This window comes from Mesocricetus auratus, unplaced genomic scaffold, assembly GCF_017639785.1.
Source record: "Mesocricetus auratus isolate SY011 unplaced genomic scaffold, BCM_Maur_2.0 Super-Scaffold_100007, whole genome shotgun sequence".
Classification (NCBI taxonomy): Eukaryota; Metazoa; Chordata; class Mammalia; order Rodentia; family Cricetidae; genus Mesocricetus; species Mesocricetus auratus.
In genome coordinates this window covers 3,785,517-3,797,021 of record NW_024429191.1, presented here as the reverse complement: position 1 = coordinate 3,797,021, position 11,505 = coordinate 3,785,517, and the positions used below count along the sequence as shown (strand labels likewise).

The 11,505-nt window shown below is 44.8% G+C and overlaps 1 pseudogene; it reads left to right on the top strand.

The window, feature by feature from the left end:
* The first annotated feature begins 6,046 nt into the window (after nt 1–6,046).
* Nucleotides 6,047–6,147, top strand: LOC121141626 (annotated as a pseudogene).
* Nucleotides 6,148–11,505: the final 5,358 nt, after the last annotated feature.

Below are 11,505 nucleotides of genomic sequence, written 5' to 3'. Positions count from 1 at the left end.
TGAGTCCTGAGGCTCAGCTCATCTGATGACAAAGGAAAGAGACATCTACACCATTGCCAAGAGGAGTTTAGTTTGCCTGTCTCTGTAATCTCACCCAGTGAATAGATTTGTATGCCTTCCACATATATGTATCCCCAAAATATATTTACCCCCACTGAACTATAAACTCATTTAACCAGCTGGTACTTGAAACCTCTACCCTGATGAACTCTATATAATTTTAAGTTCAGCATTCCAACGTTAGACCCCTAGTTTTCCAATTTAAGGATTCAGTAGACAAATTAACCTTTTTTTATTTCCATGGGATGAATATAAATTTGGGTCATCCTATTAGTCTGGGAGTTTCTGTTTTGTTTTTGTTTGTTTGTTTGTTTGTTTGTTTGACAGAGTCTTGTTGTATAACTCCAGGTAGTCTGGGACTTGCTATGAATCCCAGGCTGGCCTTGAACATACATGTGTCCTCTTGTGTCTGCCTCCCAAGTACTGAGATTATGGGCCTGCACCACCACACCTGACTCCAGCCTTTGTTTTTGGAAATCCCCTACCCTGACCACCCATGAGGAGACATTGTTGTCTCAAAGTAGGAATGCCACAAGGTGTCTGGTGGGGATTCTGCTTCCAGAAGAAACGTAGAGAAAGGACTGACTTTGTGAGCAGCCTGTTTCCAGTGCTCAGAGGTAACATGCTTTGACCATTCTCTCAAGTCAGAATGACCAGTGTTTGTTGAAACAGTAAGATTATTCCCTAGAAGGACCAGTTAACAATGAGAAATTTATTTACAAATGACTTTAAAGAGGGCTCTAAGTTTCTTTTCTGTTGTGTTAATTTCTTAGGGATCATTTTTAGGCTGTATTAATTACTACAATTTAACTCTGCTGGAAATAAAATAAGTATCAAAAAGCTTTGCTGGAAACCAATGCTGGCCTCCAGTCCAGAGAAAGGATTGAAGGATTTCCCTCTCCAGTTAAAGTAACTGGAAATTCTTAAGTACTGTGCAAGCTTGACATCTCTCTCTCTCTCTCTCTCTCTCTCTCTCTCTCTCTCTCTCTCTCTCTCTCTCTCTCTCTCTCTCTCTCTCTCTCTCTCTCTGGAAGCAACACCACAAAGCTCATGAAGGTTAAACCTGGTCCTTTCCACCCAAAATCTATGATTTGAACCAGATGGTGCCAGAGGGTGGAGCTCTCTGGTTGGCCATCATTTACCCCTGATTGCAATAGCTGTGAGAATGTGGGAAAGATCTCAGGACAGATTATTTTAGAAAAACAGCCACTTGTTTCTACCCATTATTAAATTCCAAGGATGGTGGTGGTGGTGAAAACTACAGGATCAGCAATGATGGGACAGCATTCGTGTTGCAGACTTTGTATCACAGTTTTCACAAAGACAACACTATCATCCTTTACAAATAACAAAACCAAGCCTTAGAGAAGTTTTAGAAGATGTACTTGGGTTGGTAAGATGACTGAGCATGTAAAGGCACTTGTCACCAAGAAAGCCAGATGAATTCAATCCCGTGGTGGAAGGAGAGAACTGACTCCTGTAAGTTGTCCTCTGACACACACACACACACACACACACACACAGAGAGAGAGAGAGAGAGAGAGAGAGAATACATATATGATAGATAGATAGATACATAGATAGATAGATAGATAGATAGATGATGTAATAAAAACAAAGACAAAATAAGATGCACCTAATCATACTACTAAGAAAGAAAATAGCTGGAAAGGCCATGAAATGGTTCAGTCAGTTTACTGCATAAGCATAAAACTTAATTCAATCCCAGAACCCACATGAAAAAGTCAGACATGACAATGTAATACCAACACCAAAAGATGGAGACTGGTGAGGCAGGGGGGGGGCAGGGGGCACATCCTGGAGCTCAGGAGCCAGCCTAATTTTCTTAGAAAGTCCCTGCCTCAAAAACCAAAAGGCAGATGATATGCTAAGGAATGACAATAGAGGCTACCCTCAGAGAGAGAGAGAGAGAGAGAGAGAGAGAGAGAGAGAGAGAGAGAGAGAGAGAGAGAGAGAGAGAGAGAGAATGGGGAAGAAGGAGGGAGGGAGGAAGAGAGGGAGGGAGAGAGGGAAGGAATGATTTGAACTACTGTTTTACTATGTTAGTTATTATTTGCTATATATGTCAGTGCTTCTTGGGTCAGGAATCCAGGCATGGCTTAGTAGGTGGCTCAGATTCCCTCAGAGTCTATAGTCAAACCTTCAAAGACCGCTGAAGTCGAATCCAAAGGCTCAACTAGACAAGGATCTGTTTCTAAACTCACTCAGGGTGGAGAAACCTCTTGGCAGCATTCATTTCTTGGTTGGCTCTTGGGCTAAGGGTCTCTGTTTCTCAATGTTGGTCAGAAATGAGTCACTAGATTGAATTTATACTTAAAGGAAGAGGGTTACACAGAGTTGCTGATCCCTGAGACTGTCTTCCAGGTACTTCCAGGTACTTTCCTTCTGGGCTAAGCAGACTACGTTAATATGCACACCTTCAGTCTTCTGAAAGGGCCTTCTCTCATTCCCAAATCTATTTTCTGCATCTGTCTTGCCCACACCCTCATGGGATCTCCTGATGCATTTGAAGTCTAGCCACAGTCTCCTTGGTTGCAATATTTTTCCTCCTCATTTCTCCAGCACTCCTGAAGTATTCAATCCGGAGGAGCCGCATGTACCATGTCTAACCTGGGAGCACCTAATCCGGTCCCTTGTTTTACAGATAAGAGCACTGAGACTCAGGCTCAGTCAAGAGAAGGGACCTCCCCAGAAATCCCACAGGAAGCCAGAGGCAGGGCTGGGCCCCTAAACCTACTGCATATCCCAACACACCAGGATCCTTGCTGGGAAATCAATCCAAACCAGGCACTTGAGCTCTAGCGAGAATGCAGACATTTCATCAACATACAAATGAGGGAAACATTTAGGCGGCTCTTCTCCCTCTGTCCCCATCCTTTTCTTCACAGGGGGCTGACTTCATTCCCTCCTGGGAGTGGGAAGAACTCACTAGTTTACTGAGCAGTGAGCAAGCCTTTCTGTGTGAAAATCCTGGGAGCTCTGATGGATGCCGCTTCACTGTGGTCACACAATGCCCTCTAGCCCTGAGTCAGGGTAGTTCCAGGAGGAAAAAATTGAAAACAATGAAGGCTCAGGAAACACACAAAGCTCTATGTGCAATTATCACAAAGCTGTTCAGCCTGGGGATCCTGAGGACCCAAGAACTGCCAGAGCCCCACGAAAATTGTGGGTATGGCGCTAAATTCCCTGTGAGTCTGCCTTTTCAGGAACTCTTGAGAGGGGTCACTGAACAAAAGGGTTGAGACCTTCCTACTAATTGCAACTTTCCAAATATCTGGAACATCTTGACTGATTTAAGAGATTACCAAAATGATCGTCCATGTATGCGTCTCTTTGTTGGTGATGAGTACTTGGTTTTTAGAGTTCTGGGGATTCATCTGAAGCCTTGCGTGTGCCAGGCAAAGACTAGCAAAGTTTCAACCCCAGGCCAGAGCAAACACTTTTCCTATACCAAGTGCAAATACTGTGAGGTCTATTGTCACGTGTCTACCCTGTACTTCAGAGCAATGCATTCCTTCTCCGAGTAGCCCTTCAGAAGCTGGCATTTATATTGCAAGTTCGGTTTAATTCAATAGATATGTACTAAATACCTGTGTTCTGGGTGTTGAGGAAGTGAGCCAGAAAGAACTCCTGTGGTATTGAGCATCTCTCCAATTTCCACCCTCATTTCTACTCCTGAGCTCTGCAAATCCCTAGGGTCCACTTGAATCACCCTTGGTGCCAGGGTTGGAAGTGTGACTATTTAAAGCATCTCTTCTTCCTACCCACTAAGATGGTTCCAGGGAATCGACAGTCCAACCTAAACCTCGGAACTGAGTTGAGTCTACCAGCTTGCCCCTACAATAGAATCTACAAGGAAGCAAGGACAGACAGCAATTATCAAGAGGAAGGGCATTGATAAGGAAAAGGTAGAAGGAGGCAGGACCACACTCCTGAGCTTGGGAGAAGGTTGCCATAGGAAGGATTCGGAATCCTCCTTATAAGGACAGTGAAACCACACCCTCTGGACATGTATACATGTCTGTTCCACTCAAATACTCAAAGATTTGCATAAGATTGAGTCTGATCAATATTCCAGAACCGGTTGGGAAGGGGATCCTGAGACACTGACTCCCAGCTGAGAAGCTATGGCAGTAAGGTTGCCAGTGAAGGGAAGAGTCATTTCTTCCATGATGTAACCACTGGTAGGTTTCCCTAGCTACAGCAACTCCTATCCAAAACAACAACAAAAGGCATGAAAGCTGGAGAGGCTTCTTAGGAAGGAGAAGGGACTCCATGGAGTGTGAGGGGGATAAAAAATGATGGAAAGGGGGGGTGAAACGGCCAAAATATATGTATGAAATTGTCAAAGAATTTAAGTCTAAATTGTGGTTTTACATGTAGCTGAGATGACTTAGACCCTAGCTACTTGGACCATAAGATAAGATCATCTTCATTTTTTCTAATTAATTTTAAGATATGTTACATGCCATAAAATGTATCTTTTCAAAGCTTACAGTTAGTGAGTTTGGGTGTATTTATAAGTTTACAACTATTATCAGTAACCCCCAGACAATGTCATCTGCATCTCCATCATGCACCCCCATCTCCCTTCTTCCTCTCATCCTCAGCAATGCTAGTGTGTTTTCTGTCTCTGTGGGGTTGACTATTGGGCCATGCTTTTTATTCAGATTACATTTACATGACTTTATTATTACTTTTACAGTGCTGAGTATCAAACCTCGATCTCTGTGCATGTTTTTAAAAATGCTCTCCTGATAAGCTATGTTCAAAGCTATTCACTGTGGACATTTCTGTCTGAGAATGAGGGGAGGAAAGAGCAAGCAATGAAAGGATGGAGGGAGAGAGACAGGAGAGAGAGAGAGAGAAAGAGAGAGAGAGAGAGAGAGAGAGAGAGAGAGAGAGAGAGAGAGAGAGAGAGAGAGAGAGAGAGAGAGAGAGAGTTATTTCAGGCACAATGTACATGTAGCAGTCAGGAGATAACTTTCAGGGGACAGTTCTTTCCTTTCACCATGAGTCCTGGGGATCAAACTCAGGTCAGTAAGCTAGGTGACGAGTGCCTTCATCTCCTGGGTCATCTCAACAAGCCAACAATAAGACGCTATTTTCTTTCTTTCTGGTTTCTTTGTTGTTGCTGTTTTGTTTTGTTTGGGGTTGTGTAGGTGTGGGGTCATGGAGGTGGGGAGTGCTAAGATCATCCATGGTGTCTCTTTCAACTGTTCTCTACCTTTTTCTTTTTTGAGACAGGATTTCTCATTGAACCTAGAACTAATAGTCTCAGATAGACTGAGTGGTTAGTGAGACCCCAGGATCTGCCTGCCTCCGCCCTCCCCTACATCCCCAGTACCAACCTACCTAGCTTGACATGGGTGCTGGGGTTAGTAGTTCAGCTCCTCACGCTTATGCATCAAGTGCTCTACTGATGGAGACATCTTGCTCCCCGGCCTCAAGCCTCTATTTTCTGTCTTCTTCCTGTCACTTACCTAGTCATAGCACACCACCTGCCTGAAATATGCCCCCAAGATCCATTCAAAACCTTTTTCCAAGTCCCATTGGGAACACTTTGCCTTTGGAGATAACTAGGCCAAGGATTAGAATTGGAGGTTGGGATGAGGGTAGGATGTGATGGAGAGGCTGAACAGGACCCAGGATGGGCATGGGGAGGGGGTGGTTGGAGCTCAGGCTCTATGCAGAGAAACCCCAAAGTCACTGGAGGCTACAAAAGGAAGCAGGCAGCTGCCTCTTTGGGTTCACTCTTCCAGATAATAGGTACCTGCTTGCCACAGAACCTCTCTGTGTTTGGCTGCCCTCCAAAGCTAACTTTTTCCTTGGCCCTATTATAATAAACATCTTTATTAACTAGAGCTGGGGATATAAAAGAAACTTGGAGATTCCAATTTTTTCATCATTGTCATTGAAAGACATTTGATATGAGACAAGGGGATATAAACAAACGCATTTTCGTGTTTGCTTCATCATACATAACTAAAATTGGAGCAGTACAGAGATGATTAGCAGAGCACTGCACAGGAGGACACTGGAGTCTGTGAAGCATTCCACGGTTTTAAATAATGAAGGAGCTCTCAGGGCAGGGTTCTGGAGAGTGGGGCGGGTTTCTTCAGAGATCTAGAGTAGTCCATCTCAGGCTGAGGAGCTTGTGGGAGAAGGCTGTTGTCATAAGTCTTCTTCTCTTTCTCATGATGTATTTCAAAGTGCATGCATTGCTAAGTTATGCATCTACTCATTTGAGCAACTCAAGACAGAGACAGCTAGATTAGCTTGTGTCAGTATTTAGCATGTCCCCAAATCACCTCAAGTTCTTATTTTAAAAGTCATGCTCCTAGACACCATCCCCAGAGTTTCACAATGTCCTTGAAGCCAACATTTAAGGAAGAGACTCGGGTGGCACTGGTTCTCCAGTCCCAACTTAATTCTAAGCAGTTGAGAATGCCTGTTGGCACTCTAGATTGAAACAAGGTCTAAGCATAAGCCATCAACTGGTGATGTCTGCCATGGGCTGAGGTACAAGGGTCATGTGTTTCTCATTCCTAAAGCAAGCATTCATCGGACACACAGCCTGTGTCTTCCTACGAGAGCCATGATAATCATCTCCGCATCATTCCAGTTTTAGTATACATGAGAATCCCTTCATTCATATCTGATGTAAGGATCTGTGTGCTCAGACATACAGACCCCAGAAGAGTACATCATTTCAGCCCATGCTGTAGGAAAGCCTATAGGGGGATGCATCCTAAAATGAAAATGTGGTTGCACATGAAGACATGCACATAGTGCTGTGACAGGGTAGAAACAGGAGCAAGGAAATGTACCTACCTGGACAGAAGACAACTGAACCTTATCTGGGAGAACAAACAGGAATTTTCCAGGTGAAAGTAGGGAGAAATGTAACAAAGACAATTACAGATGGTGCAAACAAGCATACTAGAAAATGATGTTTCCTGGAATTTGGTTATTTTATACACACGTACCCACACATATACACCTGCACAAACACACACTCATGTTCCAGTCCCACAAACATGCTGTTTCTCAAAACTTTAAGACTTATTGAGAGGGAGTTGGGGGAGGAGGTTACTAGAGGAGTTGGAACAAGGAAAGGGACATGGGAAAAGATGTAATTATATTTTAATTAAAATTTAAAATAACTAAATAAAAGAGTTACTGTACTCCCACATGAAATCTTTGCCCCTGTAGGCTAGTCTGCATCCTAATGTCTCAGTTTAAATGTCAACTCTTGTTCAACAAAGAGAGTCACCAGAATTTAATGTTGGGGTGTGGTGGAGTGCACATACATGCTAAAGTGCAGCTACAAAAGCCAGACAGGCAATAACACCTAGCCTCCGTACACTCACCAGGCCACACCTGATGCTATTGCCTAGCCAACATACATTCAGCAGGCCACACCCAAGTCAAGGCAGGTTCCATACATGAATCGCAGATCTAACAAACTGGGAGACTATGCAATAACTCCCCCAACCCCTTCCCATCCCAGCACAATAGTAACTTAAAAAAAAAACTGACCTTTTTCCTGGAACTTTCCCAGAGAGGTATTCTGTTAGTTACTTTTCAGTTGTTGTGATAAATACCATGACCAAGACAGCTTATAGAAGGAAGGGCTTATTTGGGGCTTATAGTTCCAGAGGGTTAGGAATCCATGACCATCACGGCGGGAGCATGGGCACAGGCAGGCAGACAGGCAAGGTGCTGGCACAGAATGGGATAGCTCACGTCCAGGTCCACAAACAGGAAACTGAGAGCACACTTGGAGTCTTCTGAATAGTGGGAGTCTTTTGAAACCTCAAAGCCCACCCCAGTGTTATACCTCCATCAAAAGGCCACACCTCCTAATCCTTCCCGAACAGCCACTAGCTGAGGACTGAGTATCCAAATGCCCAAAGTGTATGGGGACATATCATCCAAACCACCACAAGTATGGAATTCCAGCTGGCCACCACACGCAGAACAGCTCGAAGGTGAAGCTTGAGCACCTGTTTGCAGAAATGAGCTTAACCAAGACCCCTAGACTCTTCCTTTCTCCTAGGAAAGTTTGTTTACAAAAGTCACTAACAACTCCACCACCTACAGGCACCTTTGTTCAATGGAGATGCCCTAGCCCAGTTGGCTCAAGACAAGGAACATCACTGCAAAAGAACCCGAACAACTCAAAAACAGTCCCAACTTGGGAGACTCCCTTTCAAGACTGGCAGCCATGGAAGGGCTGCTCTTGTTTGCTCACAGCTGCCCCCTGTGTGAGCACTAGCAAATGCAGTCGAGGGGAAACCTGAAAACACCTAGGACTTCAGCAGTCAAGTCAAGTGGGTTAAGTCATGAAGAAGCATGGGTAAGAGTCACATAAATAATAAATAAATAAATTGCCCAAACAAAGTCACTCATGGCTTTTAAGAGTAGCCTACCTAGATGACTCCCTAAATAAGCCCTAGAACATTCTATCCCCTTACGTAAGTAAAAATAAACCAAAGAGGGCCTGGAATGATAGCTCGGCGGGTAAAGTACTTGTCCTGCAAACAGGAGGACCTGAGTTCCGTCCCAGAAGCCACACTGAGAATAGAAAGTGTAGTGTGGGCAATCGCAGTGCTAGAGAGGCAGAGACAGGCAGATCCCTGGGACTGTCCAATCGGCCAGTCTGCCTACACGGTGCGTTCCAGGTAAAAGACAGTACTTGTCTCAAAAAAAAAAACCCAAGGTGGATGGCACTTGATGGATGACCTCTGATGGCTACACATATGCAGGACATGGACAAACAGAACTGCAGAGAGGAAAAGGGAGGTAGAGATGGGGAGAGGGAGAAAGAGTGGGGAAAAGAGAGGGAAGGAGGGAAGGAGGAGACGGAGCTGGGAACTCAGAACAGGAAGCAGGCATGCAGTGTGTTTTCTTTTTCTCTCTCCATCACCTTGAGAGTATCACTTCATTTGCTTAGTTCACAAAGTCTGGTTACATGCCAGACACATTATGTATTGACAACACAGAAGTAAGCACTCAGGCAAGACTTCCCTCCTCCCAGAACACGATAGCTGGGGACCCAGAAATCCCACAGGCAGATGCATCTGTTCATAGCAATCACCATAAGTAAATAGAATTGAATAATCAGAGGGAGGAGGATAGGGAGGGAATAGGAAGAAAGGGACCAACTTTAGCCTGGTCGGCACAAGGTGGCACTAGGGCAGAGAACAGCTGATAGGAAGCCAATCCTACAAAGATGTGAGAAACAAAGATGCTGTATGGAAGTATCACGGTGACGCAGACATAAACAGGAAGCCTTGGGTAGCCTTTGGAAGGCCCATGGAGCTAGAATATAGCCATGAAGGAGGAGAGTAGAGAATGGAGTCTAGTTGGAGAGTTGGGCAAGAGGTGGAAGACAATGAAGGGATTTTACTTTAAAACAACAGTGGCAGAAGACACAGCTGAGTGGGTAGCGCACTTGTCTAGCATGCATGAGGCCCTGGATTTGATCCCCTGCAGCCACACAAACCAAGACGACCCCTATAATCTTGGTACTAGGAAAGTGGAGGCAGGAGGTTTAGAGGCTCAAGGCTATCCTTGGCTATATGGCACTTTCAAGGTCCTCTCTCAAACTGCAGCTAAGAAGAAAAGAAGTGTGCCTGAGCGGCCTTTGTAGCCATGACCACGAACCATGCAGGCTGTAGATAATTAACTATAAGGTACGAAGGACAACCCCAGAAGAGTCACTGTAGTTGCCCAGAATGTCCAATGCATGGATGAAAACAACTGAGCATCCACGTGGTTCATGTTACATAATAAAAGTCACATGACTAAGAAATGACCGAGCCAAGATTCACTCAGCTGTCTAACTAAAGCATACATGCTGTCTGCAAGCTCCACACTTCTCTGCCATGAGATGGAGCTGAGGGCCAATCTAAGGGGAGTGAGAATGCAGACACATAGGTTCCAAGGCCTTCAAATCTGTGGTCAGTAATTCGAACATGGATAAAAGGACATTCTGAAGGCTGAGTCCCACCAGCCCACAGAGCAGAGACGTTCAGGAGACTGTCCTTGTAAATGTGGAGTATTTACATTAGACCCATCTTAAAAGTCAGAAGATGTTGTACTGAGTGTTTACTCTGTGTCACTGATGCTTCCAAGTGCTTTCCATGCTGAATTCTTCACCAACCATAATATGAGGGCATTCCCATGGTAGAGGACAAAGTAGATAGAGATCTCTGCTTGCCTGTCTCCCAGCAAGACTGGGAATACCCTGAGCCTTTTCCACGTTTAAATGACTCATTAAACCCCACTGTAACATGCGGCAGAGTAGGTACTCAAGTGTGGCCAGTGACGCTGGGCTCTTCAAAAATCACTCACTCCACACTCTGTCTGCTTTGTTTTCATCTTCTGGTACCCCACATCACTACACCACTGGGTACCCACACGGATACACCAGTGATCCTATGGAGTTCTTCTCACTTCCTCAGTTTTGTAAGTGAGAAGCTCAAATTTCACCTTCAGAGCTAAGGTTTTAACTCAGGCCTCCCAAAGGTGTCACTGTCATCCTGAGGTCTGAGGGAACCTTGGGAACAGAAACAGGAATGTGGGGTAAAACTAGAGGGTGGTATCAGTAACAGCCTTGTCTTGACTGCTCTGCTCAAGTCAAAGGTGGCACTTTTTTTTGTAAAGAATTAAAATAAACGAAGAAGAATGATGGCCCAATCGTGGCCTGGCTCGTGCGTCCTGGGCCATGTGTCAGCACTGGGATGGGTTTGATGCAGGGGAAGAGTTAAGGCTTGAATTATTATCAGAATTAGGGTGCTTTATTGGTTCACATCACCCAATCTTCCCAGCCATTATGGCTTCACCAAAACATTAAACTACTTTAAACTTTCATTTTCCTCTTAAAACTAAATTAGTTCGGAGGAAATTGTGTTTTCTGAGCTCCAGTTCCAGCCTCGGGCAGAGGGAGTTACAGTACAGAGCACAAATAAACAACAATCACGGCCTAATTACTAAATAGCAGGAGCAGTGCTGTCAAGTGGCGGGGTCCTGGAGGGTGGCAGGCTCAAGTGGACCTCCTCTGGAAGCCTGGGGGTACTGACATGGGATCTTCTGCTCCTCTGGCCTTGAAGGCCAAAGACAAAGGAATGTCTAAGGCACACCAAGTCCCTGACCCCTGAGCACTAACCTATGATAACCTGTGCTCCTCCCCCACCCACACATTGAGACCCCTGTTGGGGTAATCCAATGGCAGAATCTGAGCCAGTTGCCAGAGCTCAGTCATGTGACTACAACTGAGCCATTCACTAAAGCTAAGACTAGTGGGTTAATATCTATTTGCTGAGGATCCGTTGTGTGTCAGGAAATATACCACACTCCTTGTTTTTAGTGGTTATCAGACATCTATTCTTTCTAGTGTCCACCTGTTTTGAAGAA